The sequence below is a fragment of the Erinaceus europaeus genome (genome assembly GCF_950295315.1).
Source record: "Erinaceus europaeus chromosome 6 unlocalized genomic scaffold, mEriEur2.1 SUPER_6_unloc_55, whole genome shotgun sequence".
Taxonomy (NCBI): Eukaryota; Metazoa; Chordata; class Mammalia; order Eulipotyphla; family Erinaceidae; genus Erinaceus; species Erinaceus europaeus.
In genome coordinates, this window is record NW_026647164.1 from 145,947 (window position 1) to 166,533 (window position 20,587).

The 20,587-nt window shown below is 43.5% G+C and overlaps 1 long non-coding RNA gene across 1 annotated transcript; it reads left to right on the top strand.

Annotated features, from left to right (window-relative positions):
• Nucleotides 1-419: 419 nt before the first annotated feature.
• LOC132536219 (uncharacterized) lies at nucleotides 420-8,928 on the top strand. Its single transcript, XR_009547879.1, has 3 exons — nucleotides 420-438; nucleotides 4,405-4,468; nucleotides 8,898-8,928. It is a non-coding gene; the product is annotated as an uncharacterized LOC132536219 (long non-coding RNA).
• Nucleotides 8,929-20,587: the final 11,659 nt, after the last annotated feature.

The following is a 20,587-nucleotide window of genomic DNA, read 5'->3' on the forward strand; positions in this document are numbered from 1 at the left end:
CTCTGTCTTCCCCTCCTCTCTCGATTTCTCTATGTCCTATCCAACAACAGCAACTATAACAACTACAACAATGGGAAAAATGGCCTCTAGGAACAATGGATTCATAGTGCAGGCACCAAGCCCCAGCAACAGCCCTTGGGGGAAAAATAAAAAGTTCCTCAGCATAAACAAATAACAGTTTCCCTCAGTTAATTGTCATCCTTACAAATGGTGTTTTCACAGGTCCCTGTCCCTTATGATTTACTGAGGTAACCTAGAAAAAAATGGTAAATGTAAAAGGATCATTCAGAATCCCCTCAGGTACTGTATCTGGACTCACCATTTCATGGTCTTTTCCCACCCTTAAGGAACCCTTCCATCTGGAGCAGATGACTTCAGAGACCCCAGGGCAGCAGGTCTGCAAGGCCAGGCAGTAGAGAAGGAGCCAGCAGGGGAGAGGTGAGCCCCAGCCTTCCCAAAATGCCTCCTCTGGGATGTCTCCCTTTCTGAAGCAGGATCATGACACAGGACCATTCGCATGTGGGGGGTGCGGGGGTTCAGGGAAGGTTACAGGCAGGGACCCAATTCTCATCCCAAGTCATTTCTAGAAAGGTATTTTATTTTGGGAATTGCTCTAGGTCAGTGTGGCCAACCCTTTTTCTGCCAGGGGTGACATGGATATTTAAGAGATAATTTACAGGCCCTACAATTATCAGCTTGAACATGAGCATTGGATGCTATGTGCTGACTTTGATTCCCAGATGAAATGACTCCCTGGGTCTCGTGTTGTCCACAGGCTAGAGGTGGCTTTTATTCCAGATGCCCAGATCCTGTCCTCCATGGGCTGCTCTGTAGGTGCATTGTTCTGTCATTAGAGCAGGACCTTTAGGGCCTGGGAAGACACCTTCCCCACCCCAGTGTGTGTCCAGTATCCTGGCCACCCTGGGAGCAGATGCACTGCCAGGCCTGTCAATCCATACTTGTAGTGGGGAACTCCCATGCACAGAGAGTATTGGGGGGGTGAAATGGACTGAGCACAGCCTGGGCTGAAGTGGCCTTGACTCAGCTAGAATGTGGCTCTGACCTCACTCCACTGACTTACTTCTCACATATTGACTGGATGTTGATTGTCAGGACTATTTGTTTTTAATTCAACAGCTTCATATTCCCCCATGATTCCATGTTATGCTTCTAATATTCCTACTACAGAAAAAAAAAAAAAGATTCGATAAGCTTTTGCATCAGTGGAAGGGCAAAAGGCTCTCTTAGATAAAGCACTACCTTGCTTTTGTATGACAAAGCCTCAAGCCTAGACCCTCCATGTTGAAAAAAGCTTTGGCACCATCTCTCTCTCTCTGTCTCTCTGTCTGTCTATTTGTCTGTCTCTTCGCCCCTCTGTTTTTCTGTCTCTATCTTGAGAAAAAAGATCTTACACCAAGAATGAAAATCGTATAACATACCTTTTATTAAGATGACTCTTACTTTATTAACATATAGTTCAGCTTTTTGTTCTTGTTGTTGTTGTCAATAACATTCTTACTTCACTGAAACCTGAGGAAACTGTACTTGAATCTTGCCTTAACAGATGATGAAGGATGAAGTTGCATTAAATTAACTTGTTTAATCATCTCCATTTGCCCTGCCCCCGCAAAAATAAAATAGACCATCTATTGTCATCAGTCACAGAAAATCAGAGTCTACACCAGGGCATGTCTATCTGTAATTAACAATACAGCTGAGCCTGACAGTCCTTCTCGGGATGAGACTCCTTTTCTGACTGTCTGTGTTCTGGAGTCACTATTGTAAGATTGCACAAAGGCTCTGTTCCATCAAGGAATAGAGCGTTCTTGCCGAAAGCCTTTGTAAGAGACTATATTTGGGTTCCATTTTAGAAGTCTTGGGTCTCAGGTAGGAAAACCAGGATGCGTGTATCAACTCATCTATAAACAAATATTCCCATGATGATGTAGGAGAATCCCCTGATGTATTAAATAGGAGTTTGCTGTCCCCTCCTGTCTGTCCTACTGAGCCTCAGTAGGAAGTGGACCTGCCCCAGGCCCCATATTTAGCTGTCCTCCATTCTCTCCAAGCCTCTACTGAGCAGACAGGAACCTCCTCCTCTGCTCCTCCCAGAGCTCAGTGTCTTGTTCACAGGTGTCCTTGCTGATGGGCGAGTCCCCTGGTTGGGATTCCATGGCATTACCAGGAACTCCCAGGCCCTGGGAACCCTGTTGGATGAGCAGAACTTCTCCCCTTGTATCAGCAAGAAGCCACCTGACAGCAATCCCTGTTCATGCAGATGCGCGTGGCCCTGGTGATACTGTGGTGCCCGTCCATGCTGGCCCTGGGTGCAGCTCAGTGTCCCCCATCCGTGCGGGTCTGTAGTAGCCTGGGTGCCGCAGTGCACCACAGTACAGCGGGATGGCCCTGCATCGCCCCAGTTACATCTTCATTGCGGTGACTGGCCTCATAATATGTGTCAGTATCCCCTAGAGATGCCCGCTAGCCATATGCTGCTGGGCATTTCAGTGTATCTTTTCCCATTTGTTTTTATTATTTTTTTTATATTTTCCCTTTGGTTGCCCTTTTTTATTGTTGTTGTAGTTATTAGTATTGATGTCGTCATTGTTACACAGGACAGAGAGAAATAGAGGAGGGGAACAGACGGGGAAAGACACCTGGAGATCTGCTTCACCGCCTGTGAAGCGACTCCCCTACAGGCAGGGAGCTGGGGGCTCGAACTGGGATCCTTCAGCAGGTCCTTGCATTTTGCGCCACATTGGTATAGATTGCGCTGCATCCTGCATGAATAAAGAGATACTGCATACAGCTCAACCATGAGTCCCTTGTCATCTGTTACAAATCCACTGCTCCTGGAAGCTGTTTTTCACATTTCATTGCCCTTGTTGTTGTTGTTGTTGTTATAGCTGATGTTGTTGGATTAGACAAGAGAATCTTAAAGAGGACAGGAAGCAGAAAGGGGGAGAGAAAGACACCTGCAGACCTGCTTCACTGTTTGTGAAGTGACCTCCCACATACTCAGGTTGTTGTTTTCGAAGGGCTGGCTTCACGGGCGGGTAACAGATGACAAGGGACTCATGGTTGAGCTGTATGCAGTATCTCTTTATTCATGCAGGATGCAGCGCAATCTATACCAAGCTAAGCTAAACTAACACAACTACCAACTCACAACTCACTAAAACGAACAATGTTGTCTTTATATACTTTCCAAGTAGGGTGTAAACAAGATGTGACATACAGAGGGTGGAGAGAAAAGTGACTGGTGAAAATCAGGGTATGACAAGGAGAGGGGGCGGAGCAGGCAAGAATTCTACCACTGAACCACCAATGCCCTGGAGGGAGGGTGGTGCATGTTAACAGAGGTTATGTAAATAGAATACAGTGTTATGTAAATAGAATGCAGTGTTAAGCAGGGGGTATTTAAACCAAATGAAACAGAAAAGATTTTTAGAAGTAGAATTAGAAACATACCAACAACAGGTGAGGTTCTGGGGCCTCAAACTGGGATCTTTATGCCAGTCCTTGTGCTTTGAGCCATATGTGTTTTACCTACTGTCTACCACCAGCCCCCAGTATTTGCCTTTAATGACTTTGGTGTACCTTACTAATAATGAGACTATTTCTCATATAGACTCAGATTAATAATTTGATCAGTTTTTTCAGAAATGCATTTCTTTAGATCATGCTCAGAGCTATATTTATCTTTTAAAATATTTTTTATGAGATGCCTGATTTTATATATATGGAGACAGAGGCAAAGGCAAGGATAGAGAAACAGAGAGACGGCATACCCAGCACCCATCTGGCTGGAATGATTCCCTAAACTCTCTCCCCTCTCTCCAACCAAGGAGATGTCCTCATCCCTACTCCCTGCCTGTCCTGGGACCCTCTGCCTAGTAATTACCACCTCAGTTTTTTGCCTAGTTAACATTAATTCTAGATCATTCGAGACATGGTCTCTACTCTTGAAAGTTGCTCACACTTTCAAGGCATTTACTCCTCGCCCCTACAATAAGGAGCACTTTGACTGCTATGTAGATACAATATATTTCCTTGCAAGAAAATATTTTAAACTATGATACATATTTAAACTTGATTTGCAAAGATGCTAGAATATATATCTCTCATTTACAAGGAAACAGTCACACTGCAAGAAGAAATACAAGTGTTGACATTAGTCTTTTAAACATATATTGTTCTTATGCATTCAGTTAAAGAGTTAATGAAATCAGCAATGTTTACTCTCCAACCATAGTGAAGTCTGTGGAGCTAAAAGAATTTATATTTTTAGTTGATTCATTCTTTGTGAACCTTAGGGAAGCTAAAAACAAGTTTTCTTCAAGTAGATCTTGTGAAAGGTGGGTTGTAACTCCAGTTTTTTTTTTTTTTTTTTTTTAATTCAAGGTTCCTGCACAGCATTAGATGTGTCTGACTTCTAAGGAAAATGAGACTCCAGACACATTGATGGGTAAGTGTCAAGATATTCTAAGTTAGGATGGTTAGATTTAAAATAGCAGTTCAAAACTCTCTCAATAGCTGCTGTTTAGTATTCAGCTTTATTGTCTTCACACATTTCATCCATCCTGACCAGCCCTTACTGTGGCACAAAAGTCAAACCTGACTTCCTAAAAGTTTTCTTTAATACACTGAAGAATATACCAATTTGTAAATCTTGGGAACAATATAGTTGTTGGGTCTTTCTATTCATTTTGTCATCACAGTGTAATTTGTTTTAGGTAAAATGCTTTATTAAAATAATGAAAATAGAAAACAGGCATTGTACAATGTAAAGGCATCAATACCCCTGTCCCAAATTCACCTGTTCCCAGTGTCTTTTTCATTCCCTTTCCACATTTTCGGCTACATGTTCTCAGGAAAAAACAAAACAAAACAAAAAAAAACAAACCTCAGACCTGCACCTCTGCACCTCTAGCCATGCTTGATGGTTGCTAGCCAGAGAGGTGAAGTCTTCTCTCTATTTTTTTTCACCAAGAAGTGCTGTCTTGAAAAAATGTTTTGAGAGAGAGGCTGGGTGGTGGCACACCCATTAGAGAGCACATGTTACAATGCTAAAGGACTCAGGTTCAAGCCCCTGTTCCCCACCTACAGGGGGAAAGCTTCATGAGTGGTGAAGCTGTGCTGCAGGTGTCTTCCTGCATATCACCCCTTTCCCTCTCAATTTTTGACTGTCTTTATCCCATCAATAAATAAATAAAGATAATAAAAAATTAAAAAACATATATGTTGAGGGGGCTGGCGCTGTACCCTGTTAAGCACACATAGTAGTCAGCACAAGGACCTATGCAAGAATCAAGGTTTATCCCACTCCCCACCTCAGGGGGGTTGCTTCACAATAGTGGAAGCTGGTCTGCAGTTGTGTCCATCTTTCTCCCTCTCTCTCCACTCTCAATTTCTGTATTATCCAATAAAATTAAAAAATAGGCCGCCAGAAAATGTGGATTCTTATTAAGCCCAAGGAATAAATAACCCTGGAGGCAAAAAAAAAAAACAGGAAAAGAAAAAAATGTTAATTGATTTATTCATTTACTTCACTAATCATGTCTTTCTTTCTTGATGTTTAAAGAAATACAGATTACACTCTCTATTCCTCACAGCTTTTTATTTTCAGTATGGGATTCCGCTAGTCTATTTATTTATTTATTCCTTTTGGTTGCCCTTGCTAGTATATTTCTTTACAAAAAAGGCCCTTGTATTTCTGAGACTCCTTTCAAATGAGGTCACACCTCTGAGTCTACACAGAAGTATTTCTTGAACCCCGGTTCCATGGGAAATTGTCCTCAGCATTTGAACATAGCGAGAGGCTAGTGTCCAGGCTCAGGTGTTCATGTGCTGAACACCTACACTTGGTGTTTCTCAGACTGAGTTCCCAGCCCTCTTAGTGATGTGCATTTACAGTCCAAGTTAAATTCTCAAGAAGATCAGAGTTGAAAGATACTTTCCTCTCTATACCTCAGAAATGAGCTCCATTTCCCAGACTGCAAGCTAGAGCAATGTCAGAGGACTGTGAGCTGCTTAGTGCAGCATCCTCAGTGCCCATCTGCCAGGAGCCATTTCTCTGCTTAATAGATGATAAGCTTTGAGACAATGGAATCCCTGGAGACAAGTGTTAATTCCCCCATGGGCAGGCCATTTTCCCTCAGGTAAACCATTTATCAGTAATCAAGTGAGTCAACACACAGTTTGGTTTCTGCCATTTGTTGCAAGGAACATTCTGCTTTGAAGTTTGCTCCCCCTCCCCCTCCTCCAGCATTCCCTCTCCTTCCCTAAAGCCTTATAATGCCTGTGAACACAATCAAATTTTGCAGCTTGATCAGAAACCTGTCTTGCTTCGTTGTTCGTGTCTTGTGTCCCTTTCATTGCAGGTTTTTTAGGTTCCTAGCCCCTGTTCACCGCCCTGCTGGTCGGGGCACCCATCCAGAATGATGTTCTGCAACTTTCTTTCCTTCTCCTCCTCCTCCTTTCTCTACTCTCTCTCTTTCTCTCATTAAGAAATGAACCGTCCCACCTACAAAGGAGTCACTTCACAGGTAGTGAAGCAGGTCTGCAGGTGTCTGTCCTTCTCTCCCCCTCTCTGTCTTCCCCTCCTCTCTCCATTTCTCTATCCTATCCAACAATGACAACATCAACAATAATAAATACTACAACAATAAAAACAACAAGGGCAAGAAAAAGGAAATAAATAAATAAATAATTTAAAATGTCTTTAAGAAAACATTTTAGGAAAAAAAAAGAAAAAGAAATGTACCACATTTTTAAAACTCAAATCCACACCACAGCAAACTGTCTTTCTCTAATTTGGGAAGGGCAAGGGAAAGCAATCCTGAGCATGAAGTACTAGCCACTGTTTTTATGCACAGTTACTCCCTGTGTCAGCTCTGGCTTTGTACTTGGCTTCTGGGTTTTCAGTCCCCTGTGTTCTCTCTTTGGTGACTTCATGGGCTGGGAGGAGCAGTGGGATGGGAGCATAGAGCAAGGTGCCTGCTGTTCTTTTGTAGCCCTGACAAGGAGAAGGACACTCTAGGACTGGCACAGAGCTCCCACAGCAAAGTTCATTTTATTGTGTAGGTAGCCCCAGGTTCACACCCTAGGTGCACATCAGATCAGCTCAAACAGCACAGAGGGGAGACTCCATGATCAGTGGAGGCTTGCAGTGAGCCTGGATCTCTTATCTCAAAACCTCTGTCTCTCTCTCTCTTTCTCTGCCTCCAGGGCTATTGCTGGGGCTCTGTGCTCTGCACTATGAATCCACTGCTCCTAGAGGCTATTTTCCTCTTTTGTTGCTCTTGTTCTTTATTGTTATTATAATAGTTTTTGTTATTACTATCATTGTTGTTAGACAGGACAGAGAGAAATCTAGTGAGGAGAGGAAGAGAGAGAGGGCAGAGAAAGACATACACCTTCAGACCCGCTTCTCCACTTATGGGCCAGGGGCTCGAACCCGGATCCTTAGGCCAGTCCTAGAGCTTCACACCATGTGCACTTAACCTGCTGCACTAGCGCCCGGCCACCTTGTCTCTTTTTAAAGGATTCAAAAGAAAAGATCTTCTGGAATAGTGGGTCACAAGACATAGCAGTTAAGTAAATAATAAAAGAAAAGAAACATTTAAAGTCTCTTAGACTGACCTCATGTGTCAGTATAGTGAGCAGAGCAATTCCACACAATGCATTGCAGTTATTTAATCACAGCAGCCATCAGTGTTCCTACCTTCATTTGTTTGACTTCTTAACAGATCTCTGTAAAGGAACAGTTTAGAAGGGCAATGTAAGTTTACAGGCAGTGGCATATCTGGTAGAGCGCACAGATTACAGTGCACAAGCATCCAGGTTCAAGTCCCTAGCCCCCACCTGCAACAGGGAACCTTGATGGACAGTGAAACAGAACTACAGGCTCCAGTCTATCTCTCTACCCCCTATCTCTCCTCTCAATATCTCTTATCTTTATTCACAAGAAATAATAAATCAAATCTTTTCTAAAGAAGGACACATTTAGTGTCAGAACTGACAATAATCTGCCATAGATATAAAGCTCTCAATGGTATTGGGCATGGATGAGCAGGAGTGTTCTCAGGCACGATCCTATCAGAAGTTACTAATGGGCCCAGGAGAAGAGCCCTCTTACTGCACAGTCACCTGCTTTTCCTGTGCCAGATCCAGGTTCAAGCTTAATCCTCATCACATGATGGAAATAATTGTCAGTGTTGTGTTGCTGCTTTTCTCTCTCTCCCTCTCCCTCTCCCTATCTTTATCTTTCTCCCTCTCTCTCTCTCTGCTATCCTGTAACTCAGTGGAGCTGGTTACTGGCACCATGAATTCACTGGTCCTGTCAGTCATTTTCCTTTTTTTTTTTGTCTATTTTATTGAATAAAGATATATTGGAGGGGAAAAAAGAGAATAGAGAATGATAGACACCTGCAGCGTGTTTCATCTCTAAGCATGTTGGGAACTTGGACTCAAACCCAGATCCTTGCACATGGTCATGTGTGCACTCAGCCTGGTGCCCCACCTCCCAGCCTCTTGTTGTTATTTTTGATCTATCTCCCTCCTCTACTGGAAGAAAGACAAACCCAGTGCAATGTCACCCCAGATATCACGTAATATAAAGTTCCTATTGCACCCTGTACCAAGGGATGTCTGCATTCTAAGCAAGGGAACCTGGGAAGCCTGCTCCCATGGACTCAGCAATTTCTATGCCTGGGCACCTGCTTTCTGTAGGGTTTCCCTGGCTGAGTGCAGTGATCCTCCCACAGACACAGTGGCTCCATCCTGAGGCCCAGTGGGAGGACCTAAGGCACCATGTGGGCACTAGCTTAAGGTGAGTTGGCCTGATTGGTACCATTCTTCAGCCTGAGTCTGCATGTTGACTGTTCTCGCTGTAGGGCATCAACAAGACTGTGGATAGGAAATGAGTGAGCTGCCAACTATTGAGCTGCTGAGCCGGAGACCACAAGACTCCACTTCTGTCCCCATCATCGCAGAGCCCTGCCATCTGGAGCAGACCTCTGAGGAGAACTCAGGTCAGTGTGTCCTCAGGCCCAGACACTGAGTAGGAACCAGCAGGGAGCACTGGTGAACCCCAGCCATTCTGCAAGTGTCCCCTCTGGGCCCATGACTGCCATCCTGATGTGGCTCCTGACATTGAAAGCCACCTGTAGGGGTGAGGGGGTGGTACAGGCAGGGACCAAGACCCACCCACAGTCCAACTTGGGGACACTTCCTGTTGTGAAATCAGACCCAGCTCACTGCTAGGGAGGGTGTTTATTTTTCAGTGGCTGTAGGTAGATAGTGGCTCCTCCTCTTTGTCTCTGGAGCCTCTCTCACACAGGACTCTGTCTCTGTGCACTGTGTCTCTTACCAGACCAGAGTGCAAGAAAGTGAAATGTATACATATCATAAATCCTCGCATTTCCCCTTGTAAAGGGCCCAGGGATTTGTACTCAGTCTTCATGCTGGAGAACATGTACTCTCTGTTATCCCAGATTCACCCTGGTCCCTTTTGGAATTTCTGAAAGCAGCAAGGTGTTCATCACCTCCTGTTCGTGAAAGGCTCAGGCTGTAGCTAGAGGACCGACAAGTCCAGGCTCCCACAGTGGATTAAGTTCAGACATCACAGAATATTAAGGGAGCCATTGTGTTAAAACCTTGGCTGTTCAACTTCAGTTGAGAAGTCACCATAAACAACCTGTCTGCATTGCCTGTCCTGACCAGTCTGAACACTTGCTAGAGTCTGCTGGTGACTGGTAACTTTGCAATAGTTACTCAACTCACACAAGGTAGCAAAGGGTATTGATGAGGTGCTTTCTGGTCATAAATACATGTGGCAGTATACAAATATATATATATAGAGAGAGAGAGAGAGGAAGAGAGAGAGGGAGAGGGAGAGAGACATGAAGGAGGGAAGAGAAGGAAAGTATAAAAAAACAAAAGAAATGAGAACTAAGGAATCTGGCCCATTTGATGTCAAAGAGAGGAATCTGACTGATCCCCACTAAAGAGAGACCAGGTGGCAGTGCTGGCCTTGTGATTGCAGACAGATAGACACTGTGTCACACAGGGACTGTGGGCCCTTTCCCACATTGGAAGCCCAGAGCGGGCCAGTCAGAGTCAATGTTACATTAGAAGCATTTGAATGAAATGTTGGTGTCAGGTAAGTTGAGACAGCAATGCCTTCTAGCTGTGGGAAATACACATACACAGACACACACACACACACACACGCGCGCGCACGAGCGTGCGCCCAACTTAGGCACACACAGAAAGGAAATAAGCAGAGGAATTAAAAAACTGCCATGCAAAAGGAGACAAATAGGTCTCCAAAGTGATGAGTGCACAGGTGGGTCCAAATCCGGGAGCAACCCCGAAGGTTAACAGAGGGGAGTGTTTTAAATGCTTGTGGTCCATATACACAAGGGAAGTCTACTCACCCATTGAAGATGGAGAAATCATCCTCTTGCGTCCTGCTGTATGGAACTTCAGGTGGCCATGTTTAGTACCATTTGTTGGAAGGAGAAAGATGAGTATTTGGCAATCTCACTTATAGATGGAACTTAAGAAATAAGGAAGAGTTTCAAGGCCCTGGCTCCCCACCTGCAGGGGAGTCTCTTCACAGTCAGTGAAGCAATTCTGCCAGTGTCTATCTTTCTCTCCCCCTCTCTGTCTTCCCCTCCTCTCTCCATTTCTCTCTGTTGTATCCCACAACAACATCAACATTAACTACAACAATAAAACAAAAAGGGCAACAAAAGGGAATAAACCAATAATTATATTTTTTAAATGCCCTTTCCCTTCATTTAAAAAAATTAGCAAGAAAAAAGCCAGATACAAGGCAGAATTTAGACTGGGCTTGGCCTGTTGCAACAAGACCAGGCCTTGTGCTGTAACAGGAAGAGGAAGAGTGGGTGCTGGAGATACCCACTCTGCCCAAGGGTGGCAGAAAGGCTAAGATGGCTGTCGAGTCAGTGTGCAGGTGACTGTCAGAGACGGGGAGAAATTGTGCCCACTTGATAACTACTATTTTTAAATCATTCTTTCTCAAGTAGAAAAAAAAACTGAAAGGAATTTTGAAGATTAACAATAGGCTGTTTTGAGTTGAGGTAGATTCATAAACCAGTGTTTCAGAAATTGATATCTTCCCTTTTTCAAAATGTGTTGCAACACCTTGTCTTCCACCGGAGTCCACTGAACTCCCTGCACCCCATCTGCAGACTCTGGGGACTAAGCACTAAACTCTAGTTTTCCACACAAAGAACTTCTACTGTCCTTAATTTAAACTAGATTTTATGGACAGATGTTACTTTCCTAATTCAGGTGGCTCACTTATGTATTGTTAGGATTAAACTGAAGTTATGTAGAATACAGTTTTTAGATCAGTATATAGTGCATAGTAATAGCCTCTCAGTCATTTATTTTTATTTCCCTAAATGTATTGTTCTTAATTTTACAAATACCTCATGTGTTTTAGATTTTGCCCATTTGGCTTTGGCTGGAATTCAATTACTCTGCCGGTCCTTGTCTCATCATCTAGTGGGTAACAACCTTTTCCAAAATGGGCCAGGGAGTGAGTTACTGTTGTTTCCTTTCTCTTAAAGTTAATAATACCGGGTGGGGGAGAGAGCATAATGGTTATGCAAACAGAATCTCATGCCTGAGGCTCCTAAGTCCCAGGTTCAATCCCCCATGCCACCATAAGCCAGAACTGAGCAGTGCTCTGGTGTTTCTCTGTGTGTGTGTGTCTCTCTCTCTGCATTGCTCTCAAAAAATAAATAAAATTAATTTAAAAAAAAAGATTAGAATACCATTCCAGGCACACATGAGAAAACTCCATTTATTCTGGACTATGAATGCCCTAACACAGTAAGGATTAATACTCTTCTGAAATCGCTTCTAGAAAGGTTTTGCAGTACATCTGGTGTCTCTGCTAGAATTATTTTATCTCCAAGAATTTAAAGTATTAACTTAGTGCTATTAGTCATAGGAAATATTCAAAGGCTGTAGCAATACAAAAACCATCCTTGATTAGGTAGCATCATGAATGAATCTCAGCTTGTAAGGAAGTGTGTATCTGTATATATACACATACACATAGTTGTATGAGAAGTTTTTGCTAAGGAACTCAGTGTTCTAAGAAACATTTAAGATTGTTTTATGTACTGCATAATCCTGAAGTGTGAGGGCTTTATTTACATTTATGGTTTTTCATTCCATCAGTGAATGTCCCTCTCTAGTTAAGTGGAATTGTGCTGCATTTATACTTCAAGCATTATTAACTTTGTGGATCTAGGACCTCCTGTATGCTTGATTTCACCACTTCTAGGCTGCTTTTTTCATTCAGACAGAGGGACAAGAGAGGTGAAGAGAGACAGATGGTGTACTGACTACATTCAAACTTCTCCTGGTCCATTCTCTTCCCATGTAGGGCCAGGGCCCAATTCTGGGCAGCCTGCTCTACTTGGTGAACTATGTGTGTTAAAGGGTTCATTTTCCACATTATTTTAAACTGTTTTTCACAGGTAGCATTTGCAAAACAGTGTCTTGGAATGAGGATAGGTTGACTTTAGATGCCAGTTATAGGCATAGCTGCTCTTTACAAATTAGTGAAAATTCAGTTTTCTACATCATGGATATTACTTTTCTTTATTATAAATTCCCTTTTCTTTATTATTCCTCACTCCTTCTCTCTGTCTCTCTGTATTATTTGTTTGTTTGTTTGTTTTACCAGAGCACTGCTCAACTCTGGCTCATTTTATGATGGTATGAGCTGCTGAGCCTGGGACTTTGGAGTGTCAGGTGTGAGAGTATTTTTGCAGAACCAATGTGCTCTCTACACCTGCTGGAACAGTGACTTCTTTGTGTCAAATTCTTCTCAAGAGAACATACCAGAGCATCATTCTGGCACATTCAGTGCTGGAACCAAATTCAGGATCCTCTGCTTGCAGGTCCTGCTTTCTGACTTCTGAGCTCCCTCCTGGGTCACAGTAATTCTGCTTTTAAAAACAACCAGAGCACCTCTGAGCTTTGCTTGTGGTCATGCCAGAGGTTCCACTGGGACTCCAGAGCCTCAGGCATGAAAACCTTTTGTATAACCACTATGATGCCTCCCAGTCGCTGCAGTTGTGTTTGCAAAATGGACTTGTAGCACCAAGGTTTGGTGCAGGGACCTGAAGGAGCAAGGAGCAGCCCTGAGTGCTGCCATGTAGCTGTTGTGAGCTGAAGCTGGGTTTGGAGGTTAGTTTACCATGTCAGGAAAGCTTCATGGAACTCATTGAGACACCTGTGCTTTTCCTCCCTTTATTATGCTTTCATCAAAGTCTAAGTGTCCTTTAAAGGAGGCTTGGTACTCTTCTCTTTTCAGACCCACTAGAATTCCTTTCGTCATGGTACTCTCAGCATCATGACTGCCATTGGTTTGAAGCTCATCAGTAACTCTTTAGAATCACTGCTGCTTGAATGTTGCTAACATTATGCTTGTTTACACTTGAATTGTGGCTTCTGGTGGGCAGAAGATGTGTGCTTTCTTTCCTCTCTCAGAGGAAAAAGTCGTGTCTGATACTACGCAGTTGTAAAATCACTAGTAGCCACAAACAACTTTTCATGCTTCTCTTTTCTGTTTTCATATTAGTATAAGTAGAGATTGTTCTGGCTCTGTGCATGTCTTTTTTCCTTCCCAAGGTATTTTCTGATTGAGTATGATATGTAGTTATTTTCTGTTGTTTTCATTTTTATAACTTACAGGTTTAAATTTATTCTGCTTTGCAATGGCACTTAGTCTTCCTGAGTTAAAACTGCAAAAACTGTTTTAAAAAGACCAGAGGCATAAAGGAGGAAAATGATAGTTATAACTAAATATCTTTTTTAACATTTGTATTAGGGATTTAGTAATGCTTTATAAGATTATAAGATGCACAGCCATGATGTGACACCAGACCTATTGCCAAAGTTCTGTACTGCTGTCCACAAGAGGAACAACCATAGTTTTCACAAAATCTTAGAAGTTAGCTTGGCTGCTGCTGTTTCTTTCACTTTTTTCCAAGTTCATTTGTTTCAGTTTTCTATATTCCTTGTCCAAAAGGACATGGTGCTATCTCTTTTTTTAAATTAGAAAATATTTTTCTATTAACTATATACCTGAAATTATTATTATTATTTATTATCACCAAGTTTATCAGTGGTGTGGTAGAATGAGTAATGGTCATTATTTTTCTGTTTTATGGGTTAGAACAGAGAGAAATTAAGAGGTGATTGGGAAGAAAAAAAGGAAGGGGACAGGTGTAGTGGGTTAAGATCCCATGGTAGGAAGTTCATGGACCAGTTTAGGAATCTACATTGGTGCCACCCACTCCCAACCTACAGAAGGGTCACTTTACATGGGGATGAAGCAGGTCTGCATGTGTCTGTGTTTCTCTCCCCCTCTCTGTCTTCTCCTCTCAATTTCTCTTTGTCCTGTCCAAAAACAATGACAGAAATAACAATAATATTAACTACAACAAAGATAAACAACAAGGGCAACAAAAGGAAAAAATAGCCTCCAGGAACAGTGGATTTGTAGTACAGGCACTGAGCCCCAGCAATTATCTTGGGGGGGTAATTAAATAAAAAGAGAAAAAAGAGAGAGATGGACTTTTAAACGTACTTCACCACTCATTAAACATTCTTCTTGCTGGTGGGGAGCAGGGGCTCAAACCCAGGTTCCTGTGTATGGTAAGAGCAGTGTCAGCTGTGTGCATCACCAGCCATGCCCCATTCTAACATAGTTATCTAGTTGTCTGTTTTAGGTTGGTTCCATATTTTGACTTACCAACTATATAGCTATATAAGCATAGCTGTGTGTCTTGAGATTAGCATACAATTTAATATTAGAAATTAAAGTGCATATATATGTTTTTAACAGACTATTTACTTATTATTGGACAGGGCAGAGAGAAATCTAGAGGGGTGGGGGAGATGGAGAAGGCGAGAGACAGAGAGGCACCTGTAGCCCCGCTTCACTGCTCTTGAAGCTTTCCCCACCTCAGGCAGAGACCAGAGGCTTGCACCTGGGTCATTGTGCACTGTAACATATGCGCTCAACCAGGTGTGCCACTGCCTGCACCCTAAAAATATAAATATGTAATTTATATTTTTAATGAGAGAGAAAGAAAAAGAAAAAACAGAGCACTGCTCAGCTCCAGGTTATGGTGGAGCTGATAATTGAACCAGGGACTTCAGAGCCTCAGGCATGAAAGCCTGTGACATGCAGAACCATTATGCTGGCTCCCCAGCAGGGACAGTGAAAGATAAGGAAGTCAGATGAGTGACATGCCTGGAGACAATCTGAGTATTCAAGACTATGGGAAGTTCTTAAAAATTGAGAAAAGTGGGCAGTTTGTGTATCACCCAGTAGAGCACTTAAGTTGCCATGTTGGTAACTTTGGTTCCAACCCCAGTCTCCACCCGTGAGGCGGGGAGGGGGGAAAGTTTTACAAATAGTAGAACAATTCTGCACCTCGGTTTTTCATCTTTGTCTCTACATACATTCAAAATGAATAAATAAAGTAAAGACAGCTGATTATGATGTTAGAGTCCTGTAGCTAATAAAAAATGACATAAATGATATATAAATTATATATGAATAAAATGAATAGCTGATAATGATGATAGAGTCCTATAGCTAATGAGCAGAATCCATAGCATTAACGACAACAATAAAACATCAAGAAGAAAATGACACATTGGCCTCTAGAGGATTTCAAATATTATGAATAGGGTACAGAAAAAGTACAGGTAGTCAATAAATACATAAAAATATTACACTTGTTCATTTACTATCTAGGAGGTGCAAAAGAAACTCTAATGTTGATTGTATTTATAAGTAGCATAAAAATGTGCGTCACTATTGAAAAATATTAAAAAAAAAAAACTCCCATGCTCAGTGATTTGGGACTGAAATAATTGTTTCCATCTTTTTTTAAAGAAGATTTTTTAAGGTGCATTTAAAAATTTTTTATTTTCCCTTTTGTTGCCTTTGTTGTGTTTATTTTTGTAGTTATTATTGTTGTTGTCCTTGTTAGATAGGTTAGAGAGAAATGGACAGAGAAGGTGAAGACAGAGAGGGGGACAGAAAGACACCTGCAGACTTGCTTCACCGCCTGTGAAGTGATTCCCCTGCAGGTGGGGAGCTGGGGTCTAGAACCCAGATCATTACGCCACTCCTTGCATTTCAGCCACATGCCCTTAACCCACTGCTCTACTACCCGTCTCCCTGTTTCTATCTTTTTTATTGCCTTTCTGAGCTTTTTAACTTTTTATTTATTTATTCTTTTGTGCCCATGTTTAGTTGTAGTTGGTATTCTTGTTGATGTTGGATAGGACAGAGAGAAATGGAGAGAAGAGGGGAAGACAGAGATGAGGAGGGAAAGATAGACATCTGCAGACCTGCTTCACCACTTGTGAATAGACTCCACTGCACGTGGGGAGCTGGGATCCTTACACTCGTCCTTCTGCTTTGTGCCACCTGTGCTTTACCCACTGTGCTACCGCCCGACTCCCGACCTTAAACTTGTATAATTTTCAGGTGTGGTAGTAGTGTACACAGGTTTTCATTTTTTAACTATGATAAAAGCATATTCTGACATTTTAGAAATTTTGTACTTTTTATTTTGGAAAATGTGCACTTGATTGTTTAAAAATGTCACTTCTCTTTGAAAGACCATTCATTGAATGTTATATTTTCTGAAGTTCTTAGTAGACAGTGTAGCACTAAATCATCCTAAAAAGAGAAAGGGCAGTCAGGTTGAACAGTGACCTTCATTTCCCCAGGAGGCCAGTTTTGACCTGTGACCTTCTGACGTGCACATGTTGCACAGATACCAGTGTCAGCATAATGTGTGGCTATTCCATGACCATTTGTCCCCACACTTGGCATCTGTCTGGGAAGTGCTGGGCTAAGGAGTAAAAGGCTAGTAGCTGAGGTCCTATGGTAGTAGAGGTGTCACCTTGAATTTTGCAGTGAAATGTGCTGATCACAGTAATAGCCATCCAGAAATCGGAAATGCGCCATCTTTAGTCTCTGCTACTGTCTCCTCCTGGGCTGACAGCAGACTCAGCCATGTCCTTGCTCTGGCCCATGGAACATGGACAAGTGGGAAGGAGGTAGAGACCTCAGTGGCTGGAGCCGGAACTGCAAACAATCTACAATGTAACATTTGGATCTCAGGCAACCCAATCCCAAGTGCGCTGTGCAAGCCTAGGACTGGCGAAAACACCCCACTCTGAGCACAAGGACTGCCTGGGGCAGTGGCTCCTCCAGTGGACTCAGAGACAGGCAGAGGCAGACAGCGTTTTCAGGTTCAAAACCTGTACTTCCCAGAAGCTGGTCCATCAGTAGGGTAAAAAAATAAAAAAATGCTTTTTTTTTTTTCCACTGCCTGACTCTCCTGTGTGATGCCTGTTTCTCAGTGAAACAAGGGAAAAATCTTTTTGCGAGGGATCAGAACCAAGTTGCAGGCAGGTGGCCTCCGTGGAGGGTGGATGGGTAGTTGGACCATGCCCTGGCTCTAGAGCCCCAGCTGCTGTTCCAGGCGCTCTCTGATTCCAGAGATCCCCCTGTGTCTTCTCATGATACTATTTCCAAGACTGATCCTCAGGATATTGAGGATTCAAAAAATAGACAGGTCATATTGCTGTAAAAAGGAAATCCAGGGAGGTTGGGCAGAATGTCAGAGGGTTAAGAGGTGGTGGAGGAAACGAGGGGACAGGCAGAAGGATCTGCGGTATGGCCCCCAGACCCCCACCTGCAGGGGAGTAGCTTTACAGGGGGTGAAGCAGATCTTCAGGGGTTCTTTCTCTTCCACCTCTGACTTTCCCCTCCCCTATCCCTTTCTCTCTGTCCTATGTAAGGACAGTAACAACAACAACAATAAGAAGAAGCACAACAGTGATCAAGGAACAAGAGCAGCAAAAGGAGAATAAATGGTCTGCAGGAGCAGTGGATTCCAGGTATATGTATTGAGCACCGGCAGTGACCCGGGATGCAATAAATAAATACATACATACATACATATATATATATATACATATATATATATATATACTCATAGAGAAAATATACAGGTAATATACATGTACACATGTGTGGGTGTATCCACTTTGTAAATAAATGTACATGCTTTTTGTTTATCTAGTGAAGCAGACCTGCAGGGGTCTACCTTTCTCTCACCCTTCTGTGTTTCCACTCCTCTCTCCCTTTCTGTCCTATGCAAGGACAGTAACAGCAACAACAGTGATAAGAATAACCACAACAAAGTTCAGGCAACAAGGGCAGCCAAAGGGGAAAACATGGTCTGCAGGAGCAGTGGGTTCGTGGTGCAGGCCCCTAGCCCTGACAATAACCCTGGAGGCAATCAATCAGTCAATCAATTAGTCATTAGATAAAGAATACATAAATAAAAAATGCAGGTATTATACATGTATACGTGTCTCTGTGTTTCTACTGAGTCAAATGAAAATGTGCTTTATTTATTTAGTGAAGCAGATCTTCAGGGGGCCTATCTTTCTCTCCCCCATCTCTCTTTAACCTCCTCTTTCCATTTTTCTCTGTTCTCCGCAAGGACAGTAACTATCACAACAACAATAATAATATTATTAATAACCACAATATTCAAGCCACAAGGGCAGCAAAAGGGGAAAAATGGAACATAGGACCAGTGGATTAGTGGTACTGGCACTGCGCTATGGCAATAACCCTTTGTGGCAATAAATAAATAAATAAATAAATAATACAAGTATTATACAAGAATATGTCCCAGTGTGTGTTTCCACTGTGTAAACGTAAAAGCACTTTTATTTACTTATATTTATTTTATTTGTTTCTTACCTAGCCAAGAGAATTTCTTTTCATTGCTAAAAAAATGTCACATTAAGCTTAGCAGGTGGTGCCTCACCTGGTTAAGCACTCATGTTAAACTGTAGGAGGACCTGGGTTCAAGACCCTGGTTCCGACCTGCAGTGGGAAATCTTTACAAGTGGTGCAGATGTGCTGCAGGTATCTCTCTGGTTCTCAAAATCTCTATCCCTCCCTTGTCTCTCAATTCTTGACTGTCCATTCCAAAAAATAAATCAAGATAATAGAAAGCAAAGAAAAAAAAAAAGAAGATGAAGAAGAAGAAGAAGAAGAAGAAGAAGAAGAAGAAGAAGAAGAAGAAGAAGAAGAAGGCAAAATGAAATATCCCAATATTTCAAGGGGCTGCTCAGAACAATGCTTTCCTTATTATGATCCTCACAGCATACCATATTCAGAAAGGGAAAAGACACCGCGTTTTTTTAACCCAGTTTATTTAATACATTTATTCATTTATTTATTGAGGTGTTAATGTTTTACATTCGACAGAAGACAAGGGCTCTTATGCCAGAGGTCTCAAGTACCCCTAGATGGCTCTCTGCCTCTACAAAACCAATCGATCAACCCGTGCATCACTCGATCCTTCCATCCATCCATCCATCCATCCATCCAAATATCCATCGACAATCAACCAAGCTAAGTACAAAAGGAGATATAACCTTGAATGATAAAGACAGTCAAGCCTGCACAGATACGTTGCCAACTGGGCAGTTTGGCTGAATAGGGCAGAGGAGCTGATCCAGGGAATGTGGTGGGGCGTGTGGGTGTGGGTGGGGTGAGCAGGTGAGCCTGTGAGCTGGGTCACGTAAGGGACGCGGAGGGGGGGTGTGGGCAGCTGTCACAGGTGAAATGTCAAAAGCGCTCTAGCTGGTGATCAGGGCACCCGGAAGTGAGTAGAGAAAAGAGGAGAGGAGCGGACAGGAGAGGAGAGGAGAGGAGAGGACATGAGAGGACAGTAGAGGACAGGAGAGGACAGGAGAGAACAGTAGAGGACAGGAGAGGAACTGAGAAACCCACATGGACAGAGGTAGCATACCGGCATCCAGCAAGGCAGGCAGGCATGTAGGTAGCTGTAGCCCGGTTCCCTGGCTCCTGGGCGCACCTCCTCCTTTGCTCTCTTGGCTGCCAGCCCCGAGGTCCGTCGACGGTCAGCGCTGCCCTCCCGTTCTTCGGTCCCTCTGTGCCAGGGCCCAGGGGTCTGGTTGCTGCCGCCTGACATAGTGGCAGGACAGTTGGGCTGCCCAGTGCCAGCGCGCATGCGCACAGAATCCTGGGGGGGGAGACATCACAGAGGGCTTGAGAGGTTGCTAGGCCACGAGGACCCCGCCCACCCAGTTGACCCCTAGGGAGGCACTGGTGGTGGCAGCAGCCATGACACCCACCCTGAACTTGATCTGAGGTGTGGTGGCCAGCCACCAGAGCCAGAGCCCCAGGCAACAGCCAGTGCAGGTAGGCAGGGCTCTGAGGCAAGGGGCACTGTGGGGGCGTGTCCGGGGGCGGGGCCTGCATCTGACAGCCCAGGGCTGGGGTCCAAGGGCCGCCAGGCCCCTGTCCAAGCAAGTGCACTGACACACAGACAGACTGACTGACTGACAGTCCCCAACCCACAGACACCCACCAGGGCCCTGGGAGGCCTGAGCTGCCCCGGTTCTGGCGGGCAGCCACCTGGACACAGGCCTCCATAGTGGAGGCCCC